Source organism: Rattus norvegicus, chromosome 8, assembly GCF_036323735.1.
Source record: "Rattus norvegicus strain BN/NHsdMcwi chromosome 8, GRCr8, whole genome shotgun sequence".
Classification (NCBI taxonomy): Eukaryota; Metazoa; Chordata; class Mammalia; order Rodentia; family Muridae; genus Rattus; species Rattus norvegicus.
Window position 1 is genome coordinate 67,860,543 of NC_086026.1, and position 10,051 is coordinate 67,870,593.

The 10,051-nt window shown below is 48.7% G+C and overlaps 1 protein-coding gene across 1 annotated transcript in view; it reads right to left on the minus strand.

Moving 5' to 3' along the window:
• Cd276 (Cd276 molecule) overlaps nt 1-3,376 on the minus strand; it is a 30,332-nt gene extending 26,956 nt beyond the window's left edge. Inside the window, exon 1 of the mRNA NM_182824.2 lies at nt 3,298-3,376. The gene's annotated coding sequence lies outside the window, so the exon portion shown is untranslated. The remainder of the gene's footprint in view (nt 1-3,297) is intronic.
• Between the last annotated feature and the right edge of the window lie 6,675 nt (nt 3,377-10,051).

Here is a 10,051-nt window from a genome sequence, read left to right on the forward strand (position 1 = left end):
AGACTAAGTCTCTGGTAGGAAAAGAATGTTCTATCAGGGACAAGTCTCTGTGGTCAGGCCTGTCCTCTCCCTAGCTCACCAGATGAGTTCTCTCTGCCCAAGTGCACCCTTGGCACATTTTCCAGGGTCCAAGCTGAGAGGTCAAACCTGAGGCTGCTTCTAAGATGGCAGAAAAAGTCAGTTCTGAAGGCAGACAGCAGACTGCCCTCACCCCCTGCCCATTCTGTGTCTCTGGGTATGTGACCTGCCCTTGCTGGCCTTGGGTTTCTCCTTCTCTTCAGTGATATCAAGACAATCACACAAGGTGATGGTCATCCGGCACAGCCCCATCCCAAGTCCTGCCCTGAACACTGCAGGAATTGCCAGATGACCTATGGTGGTGGCAAAGGCTATAATACCAGAATATGTGGCTCTCCCAGTGTGTGATCCACACCAAACTCCTCTCCCTAACCAAGCTCCCCCGCACCTCCCACCTTTTCCTGGTAGAGTTCCCTGCCACTCCTGCCCCAGGGTGTGGGAAAAAGGACAGCAATGAGAAGTCCCCACTCACTCAGAGGATAGGCTTTGGGTGGTGACATCATCCTCCTTGTCCCTCTTCCTTCTTTGCCGTCCTATGACTCAGACCCACAGCTCAACAGCCCCCGTGTGGTCATAATCTCAGAGGATCTGGGTTGTTTTCTGCACAGAGCCCAACCCAGAAGCATCCAGCTATAGGTCAGACACTCAACACTTTCTAGGAGTCTCTCTGAGGATACAGAACACCAGCTCACAGCTCTTACTGCATCCCCAACTGGATTTCTCATCTTCGCATCTAACCCAAATCCCATCAAAAAGAGTGAATTCTAGAGGTCAGCACTGGAGGAGGGTGACTCCTGCAGAAAGCTTCAGGAGAGGCCTCTCCAGAACAAGGAGGCTGGCTCCCCAGAGGACAGTTCTGAAAGGCCACCACTTCTATCACTGTTCTGAAGATAAACATGAAAGCATCCAGCCCAGCTGCCAGGCACCCAGCTGCCAGGCACCTGAGCATCTTGGACATTCAACCTCCCTGTTCCCATCAGGTGCCTGGACAGAGCTTAAGGGGGACAGAGATGGTAAAGAGAACTGGGTCAAAAATCCCAACTCACCTCTGAAACTAGGCTTCTTCCCTTACAGGATGCAGACTCTGTCCTCTTGTAGCAAAGTCTGGAGTGCATAAGTAATACTCTGCAAACAGGAAGAAGCCACCACGTATGCCAGGACTGTACAGAACCCTGCCCTGTTGACCAGCCATGGGACCAACTCTGTGTATGAGCAAACATTCTCCCTCTTTATGATTTCTTTGCCTCATGACACTTTGGACAAAACTGATGTTCACACTGTTTACCTAAAGTGATGTAATGCAAACTTCTTTCTTTTTTGTTTTGACCGAAGTCTCATGTATCCCAGGTGAGCTTTGAACTATGGAGCTTAGGATGACTTCTGATCCTCCCGCTTCTATCCCTATGCACAGAGATTACCGCCATGAGCCACTAGGACCAGTGTATGCATCACAGGCCGCTAGGGATCCAGTTCAGGATTCCTGGGTGCCAGGCAAGCACTCTACTAACTGAGCTCTATCCCCAGATTTCTATTCATCACATGATGAAAAATTCAGTGATATCAGGACCCCATGTCAGCTAACTGTGATGTATTTGTAACACGGGGGAAGACATCCACGGGCCACAGTTAGCCAAGAGTTAGTGCTGAAGATTGAGAACACCATCTACCAAGAAAACGCACACATCCAAAATATTCCCATTCCCAAGCAAGGTGGAAATATAGGCTACCCCTCCATACGCTACCCCTCCATACACCTTAGCTCCCCAGTCAACAGAACCCATAAGGCAGGTTTAGGTTTCAATTTCAAGTACAGATTTCAGATTCACTTATTTCAGGTACCCACACTACTCAGAATGTCGCCGTTAAACAACAGGAGTCCTAGGGATTCTTGGGAGACCAGAAGGAATGAGAATGGAGGCTCCGTTAAATAAGTAGCTCTCAAACAGTTCCATTGGCTTCTCGAACTGAAAGTAACTACTACATACTTAAAAGAAAAGGTCTGTGAGCCTGGCATGGTGATGCATGTCTTTATCCCAGCATCTGGGAGACATAGGCAGGAAGATTTCTGTGAGTTCAAGGTCAGTCAAATCTGTAGTGAAATCCTATCTCAAAAAAAACAAAAAACAAAAAACAAAAAACCCACCCCAACTTTTTTTTTTAGGATTTGAGTTTTAATTTAATCAATATTCATTTACAGGTCGTCCACAATCAATTTGAAGGGAAATAGTTTTTCACAATTAAGTAGGTGTCTCCCGGACACAAATACAAAACAAAAAACAAAAAACCCAGATACACACATACAAACTTTCGGTTTAATATTTGCTTAATATTTTCTTTCAATGATAAGCTCTCTCAGGTCTGAGTCATCCACCATGCATTTCTCATTAGGACAGGTTTGGCTTAGAAATAAAACTCCCTTTCTGCCAGTTCACTGCCTTAAGCTCAGAAATCTTCGACTGGTTGGCTGGGGCCTACTGAGGAAGGGCCCTGGGGGACTGGATTCGATCTTCTAGTCTCTGTGTCCCACCCTGGCCCTCCAGTTTCTCTCCACCCTCCTTCAGATCTCCTCTCCATCCACCTCCATTTAGCTAAGACAGCCCAAACCGCCCCATCCCTATTTCCTCTTCAATCTTTAATTTCTCGTGGGAGCCTTTAAAGCTATTCCCAGAACCTGTTCCCCCATGCTCTTCTGCAGACCTGGGCCCCCTTCACCCTTCAGAGCCAAGAACAGGGGAATCACCTAACCTCGTGCTCCCCTCCCCCGCGGCTTCCCCTTTCAGAGCTAGCATTCATAGTGTTTTCCTCCTCAAAGTCGGGAAAATGCTTCCCTCCCAGTCTTGGCTAGCAGCTTCCTTTGGCCTTGAGAACCATCAACACAGTGACCTACCTCCCTGCATCCCCTCTCCACACCCAGGCCTGAATAATCAGCCACCCACCCCGTTTCAGGCCCCACAAGTCCTAGACAAGGGAGTCGTTAGATCCCACAAATCCCAGCGGGTCTCAGCACCCAAGGAGGGAGCGGCCAAGCAAGGGTGCTCCCAGCTCCTCGCGGCCCTAGAGCCCTAGCGGTGACCGTGGATCAGGGTGCCGGTGCCCTGCGGGTAAGGGCCTCCGAGTTCCCAGCTCCCTGCACCAGGAGCCTGAGCGCGTGCGATCCAGGCGCGGCCGCACACAAAGGCGGCCCCAGCCCACGCCGCCCCGCGCCACGCAAGCACTCACCGCGCCGCGCCGACTCCCGGGACTCGGGGACGCGGCGGGGCGCAGCACAATCGCCGCCACCGTCGGTAGAGCAGCCGCGAGGCCCGGCCAGACTGGGGCCGGGGGCGGGAGTGTGAGGGGCGGGACGGCCGGAGGAAGCTGAAGGCCAGGAAAGGCCGCCGGGGTGCGCCCCAGAGGCTGGATTGGCCTGGCGGCGGAGATCCCAGGGTGAGGCCTGAGTTCGCCTGCTGGGCAGGGCCCCAGGTCTGGACCCGCCCCGACCCAGACCCTTGCCGGACCCCGGCGGGGGACGTGGGAACTCTGAGGGGGAGGTGTTGGACTACTCGCTGCCCATCCCCCACACGGATCCTAGCACTTCCAAGAGCCGAAGTTTCTTTTTCGATGAGAGGGGACAGGTGACCGGCCATTGACCACTCCCACCCTTGGAGCTGCTGGCTCCAAGCCCCGCTGCAATCTAGCTGCCCCATTCAGTCCAGAATTTCTCCCCTCGACACCAGCCACAGCACCGCGGTTCGGAAAGGGTTAACTCGACAGCGAAGAATTCCGAGTTGCTGGGAGCTCTCTATAAATACAGTGTCGTGGGCGCCTGAGCCAACCACAGGGCAATTTCCACTGAGATGGTTTTCCTCATTTTCTTACACCCACAGCCACCGGACTAACACTGCCCCCAACCCTTGCCCCAGCCGCATGCCAGCTGTTGGCCAGTTCAGGTTCCATAGAGAAGAGTAAGCCTGGGTGCCCCCAACCTCGACCCCTTTCTTTACCACCTATCATTTCCATTCCCTTGGACTACGTCCTTAAAGATCTAGCTCCAGGCAGTGACAAGAGGAGGGCAGAAGGATGATTAAGCCTGTCTGGAATTTGCCAACATCCCTACACCTGTGCTTGTATCTGTCCATCACACAGACAGGAAACAGCATTAGCACAGAGGGTCTTCTGTGGATTCAAGTCTAGGCGGAATGCTTTCCTCTCTGGCCTGAATACATCTTCCCAAGGGTCCCGCCAGGTAGATACCATTTCTATTTTGCAGATGAGAAAAATTGAGGCACCAGGGATGAAGGGACTCCAACCTTGCATTCCTTCCAGACTTAGCACCAAGTGACAGCAGCTGTCAGGGAGGGCTTAGGAAATATGCATGAATCCATGTGGGTCTCTGCTTGTGCCAGCTACTATTTTAAGCTCTTCACAATTTATCTCTTTTAATCCTCAGAATTCAGTGAAGTGAATGCTGTTACTCTCATTTTTGCAGATAAGGAGATTCAGACAGAAAGAGATTTTATAGTAACTCACCTGAGGGCACCCAGCTATTAAGGGAAGAGTCAGAATTATATTATGTCCTTGAATGTGTGTGCTGAGATCAAACATAACTATGTCTATGCTTCTAAGTATAAATTTGGCGTTTCGGGGGGCTGGAGAGATGGCTCAGTGGTTAAGAGCACTGACTGCTTTTCCAGAGGTCCTGAGTCCAATTCCCAGTAACCACATGGTGACTCACAACCATCTGTAATGGGATCTGATGCCCTCTTCTAGTGTGTCTGAAGACAGCTACAGTGTATTCATATAAATAAAAAAATAATAAATATTTTTAAAAATTGGCATTTTTTAAAACATTCGTGCATGGTCTTGCCCTTGAGCAAAGGTTCTCATGTGGAGGTCAGAGGATAACCTTGGGTATCAGTCCTTGACTTCAATCTTACTTAAAACAGTCTTTTTTTTTTCCCCCTGCTGGTTCAGAGCTTCCCAACTCTGCCATGAGAGGTTTTGAAGGAACACTTTACTCTGGGGAGGCTTTTCTCATTCTTGCTCAAGAGCACAGTCCAAAAGGGAAGGAAATTATGAGCACTGGTTCTCAGTTCAAGGAGTTCTGACATCACCACCACCACCTCCCAGGAAATGGAAACAACTTAACAAGAAGTAGATACTGTATCTAAAGGACCATTCAGCTGAGATGCAATCAGTTGACCACAGACATAGAAAGCTACGATGTTCATTCTAGCACACAAGAGTTTCTTAATTTAGAAGAGGTTGGCTTGGTATTTCTAGGAAGTTGACCAGAGGGATGTTTCCAACAGAGTCCTATCTGAAGCTGAGGCATTCGGGATGAAGGGAGTTCTCTACACTTTCTGTCTGGACAAGGGTCCTCCCATTCCCCTTCTCTGTTTCCTGGACCAGCACTGTCGTGGTTTGAATGGGACTTGCCCCCATACCTCATATGTCTGGATGCTTGGTCCCCAATCACTGAAATTTTGGAGCTGGGGACGGAACCCAGGGCCTTGCGCTTGCTAGGCAAGCGCTCTACCACTGAGCCAAATCCCCAACCCTGACTAGTTGGCTTTTATTGAGACAAGGTCTCATGTAGCCCAAGCTGGCTTCAAGCTTGCTCTGTAGCCAAAGATGATTGTTAACTTCTGATCCTCCAACCTTTGCCTCCTGTATGCTAGGATTACAGGCATGTGCCACCACCCCCAGTGTTATGCAGAGCTAGATATCAAACCAAGGACTCTGTGCATTCTGGGCAAGCACTCTAGTACTGAGCTACATTACAACCCCAAGGCAGCTCATCTTTAGAAAGCAACTCAGAGACACTGGATGCCTCACTTGAGAACAATACTCAAAATCTATTTGTGTCAATAAGAAGTCAAGCTTTGGCTGTGCCAGAGCCCAAAACTCTTTTTGCACATCTTTCTAGAGAATCACTGCAACCCTATTTGGACATTTTTCTAGAGAATCATTGAGACCCTGTTTGGACATTTTTCTAGAGAATCACCTTAACACTTAGCCAGGACTTTCACACTGGCCTCCAAACTCAGCCTGGAGTTGTTTACATTTGTAGGCCCCATGTCCTTAGAGTTTGGACAAGGGCCACCACTCAACCCTGACCACTCATGTAAAGTTCACAGGGCTGTCTTCCAATATCCAATCTAGACTGAGGCAAGCAGTTGGCCAAGACGTTGCAATGCAGGGGTGGAAATAGTAAGTAGTGGCCACTGCAAGTTCCTTCTTGCTGGCTTTCTACTCCTGAGAATTGAATACTGGGACAGGTTTCAAGTATTCAGATCGAAATGCTTCCCACTGGAAGCAGCTGGTAGGGAAAATAGCAGAAGCAATCTCAAGAAAGAATTGATCATCCAGAGAGGATCATCTGAGACACTCCACTCTGTCTCAGTACACTCAAAAATAGCAAACTATAACCCAGCTTGTCTAGCTATCTATCTGCTTTGACTGACTCCCTACCCCTCTTCTTGTTCACCCTCTTCTATATCTGTCCTCCTTCCCCATCCTTGAAGAAACCATTCGACTCCCCCAAGCCCTTGCTTTCCCCCAAGAGCTTTCCAGAGACCAGGCTCCCAACACTCCCAATACTGGGAATCTATTTTAGACTTTCTTGGAGGTTCTACTGTTGGAGTTTTAGGGAATCCTCCAACTCAAAGGCTGAGGACAGTGTTCAAAAAGCAAGAGAACAGGGGCCTGGAGAGATGGCTCAGCCAGTTAAGAATTTGTTGTGCAAGCACAAGGATTTGAACTCAATCCCGAGCATGTGCATTAAATGCAGGGGACAACACTGTGCACCTGCAATCTCAGTGATGGGGAGATGGAGACAGAAGGACTCTGGAGCTTGTTAGATATCCAGTCTAGCCTAATCACTGAGCTCTAGGTTAAACATGAGACCCAGTCTCAAAATATAAGGTTGGAAGCCAGACAAAGTGGCACACACCTTTAAACTCAGCACTGAAAAAATACAGGTAAGCAGATCTCTATGAGGCCGGCCTGGTGTACATAGTGAATTCCAGACCAGTTAAGGCTACATAGAGAGACCCTATCTGATGGTGGTGATGATGATGATGATGATGATGATGATGATGACGACGACGATGACGATGACGATGACGATGACGACAACAACAACGATGACGAGGATGGAAAGTGATTGTAAAAGATACCTTATATTGACCCCTGGCCTCCTCAGACATATGCAACATGTACATGCACGGCCGCATGCACAAACATACATGTACAAACATGTGCACACCCAAATACAACCAAAAAAAATGAAGTCCATACTATGGTGCAGGGGTGAAGCTTCCATCCTACTCCTGTCAGTTTCTAGTAGCTTCTGTGTGTGGATACTGCATTATTCAAACAGGCTTCAACCAAGTGAGAACCTTCCTTGATTTTGAATTCTAGGGGGATCTCACTTACTTCACAGTAGTCCTGACCTTTCTCTCAGGTTTGGTCTATGACAGGATCCGAAAGGACAGCATAGACCAGAACAAGACTAAGAGCGAGTGGCTTGGAGAAAAGAGATCTAGCATATAACACTGGTGATCCTCTTGTAGAAGGCAGGGAATAAACCACAGGAAATCCAGCAATCCTGACCTCGACCCAGGTGCTGAAGCTGCAGGGCTAATGCTGCTGTGTGTAGAATCACAAGATCCCTTTGTTTTAGTTGTTTCCAGATAGGTTTGAGATACTGTGCTGGAGCATCTTTGAGCATCTTACCACAGCCTTGGCCCTCAAAGGAAAGCACCAGGCTGTCCCAACAGGGAGAATAGTCCCAGTCCTCCTGGAACACCCCTGACCTTGCCAATCCCCACACACTTTCCCTCTGACCCTACCACCAGAAGTGGGGGGCTCTGCCCACTGGTCATGTCACCAAAGTTACCACAATAGATGCAGAGCATTTCTGCTTCTTCCACTTCTGTGGTTAGCAGTTGATAATGAATATAATCTTAGGCTTATTTTCTTAAATCAAAACTTTCAGCACAATAATGGACTTGGTACTTCCTCCTTCCTCGTTTCCCAGGAGGTCATTCTTTCTAAAGAAATTCTCACAGTCACTCTTTCAGAGGAAACCCGGCACTCCCCAGGGAAGCAGTGGCTCTCTATCCTCCCAGGGAGAACTTTAACTGTGCATGCATGGTGTACCCTTCTCCTCTAGCTCTAAAAATCTCCCAGTTAAGGACAGGGATTCGGTTTAGTTGGAGAACTGCTTGCAGGAAGTCCTGGATTCAACCCCCAACACTACATAAAGATTTCTAGCACACCTGTAACCTAGCACTTGGAGGATAAAAGTTCAAGGTCATCCTCAGCTACATAACAAATTCAAGTCCATATATGTATGTATGTATATATATATATATATATATATATATATATATATATATATATATATCCTAATATACTCTTAAGGTTTGTATTGCTACCACAATGTGGTTTCTCCATTATCCCTCAACACTCCTACCCCACCATAAATAACACAGTCTGCTTCCTCTCCCCTGAGGGCGGCAGTCTGTCATTGGTAAGCTCACTAGCTGGATAAATTCACTCCCTACCCAGATATCAGGGGACAGGCACTGTCTAAGTCTTCTATTGCTGTGACAAAACACTAGGATCAAGGCAACTTGTAAAAGAAAGTGTTTAATTGGACTTACAGTTGCACACTGTTGAGTCTATGATGGCATGACAGCAGGAACAGCTCAGAGCTCACATCTTGAGCTGAAAACCAAAGGTAGCAGTGGTGTGGGGGTGGTGGGGGGAGCACCTCAAAGCCCACGCATCTCCTGCAATAAGGCCATACCTCCTAATCCTTGCCAAACTAATGTCACCAATCATTCAAACCTATGAGCCGAGGAGCTGTTCTCATTCACCCCTGCTCTATTCAGATATGTATTGCCCAGGGTTCTCTGTTCTGTGCTGTCCATGTGCCTTACCTTTCAGCATTTAGGAAGGGGTGGAGTTAGGGTCTGGATATATAGCTCAAGCTGATCTTGAACTCACTTTATAGTCTAAGCTGCCCTCAGGCTCACAATGATCCTACTGCCTCTGACTCTTGAGCACTGGGATAACAGGCCTGCACTAGTATACCTTTGAGCGTGTTAATAACCCCCTGGCAAGATGGTTCGGGTGTGGGTAAAGGTGCTTGACTTCAAGCCTGACTACCTGGAGTCTGATCTCCTGCTGGACCCACACGGTGGAAGGAAAGAAATGACTCTGCCAGGTTGCCTCTGACCGCCACTTGTGCCGTGACACACACGCACAGTAGTGCACGTGCTCTGATTCAAGCACACATAGGCACACACAAACCATACTAGATAAATACCTGAATGTTTGAAGGAAGAAAAAATTCCCTGAAGATAGGGACTCTGGCTCATCTCCTCAATCCCCCAGACTCCTCTCAAGCTGCTAATACTGTCGCTGCCTGGAAGCTCAAACTCTACAGGGAATGCCCTGCCCCTGGCTGGGGGAAATAGGGTGGAGGGTAGGTAGTTCAACAGGCTGGAGAACAGACTACTAGGTTCACCTGCTGGGCCTGCTATGGAGGAGGCACATGGCCAGGAGAAAGAAGTAGCTTAACTGTGCTGGGTCCCTGTCTCCTTCTTTTGAGCATCCTCCCCAGACGTGCCTGTAGTCTGTTGAGCCACAATTCTTCTCCAAGAGCTCTAGAAGGATAATTTCCTTGGCCCTGTAGTAGGATAGTACAATGGGCAGGCAGCCTATAAGGCCATGAAGGGACAAGACCTTTGCTTCCAACTTCCCCTCCAAGTTCTTGCCAAGGCTGACCAGGGCTCTTGCTCCCATGAGTCCCCTGGTGGTGACAGGTGGAAACGCAGCTGAAGAGGGTTCTGTCTCACCTGTGTGGACATCTTGCATCTGAAGCAGTCTTCCCTTGCTTTTCCATCCACCTTCTAGTTTCCTATGCTGGGCTCTTCTCTCCACAGCCCCGTAACGTTGAGGATTCCCAGGACTGAGTGTA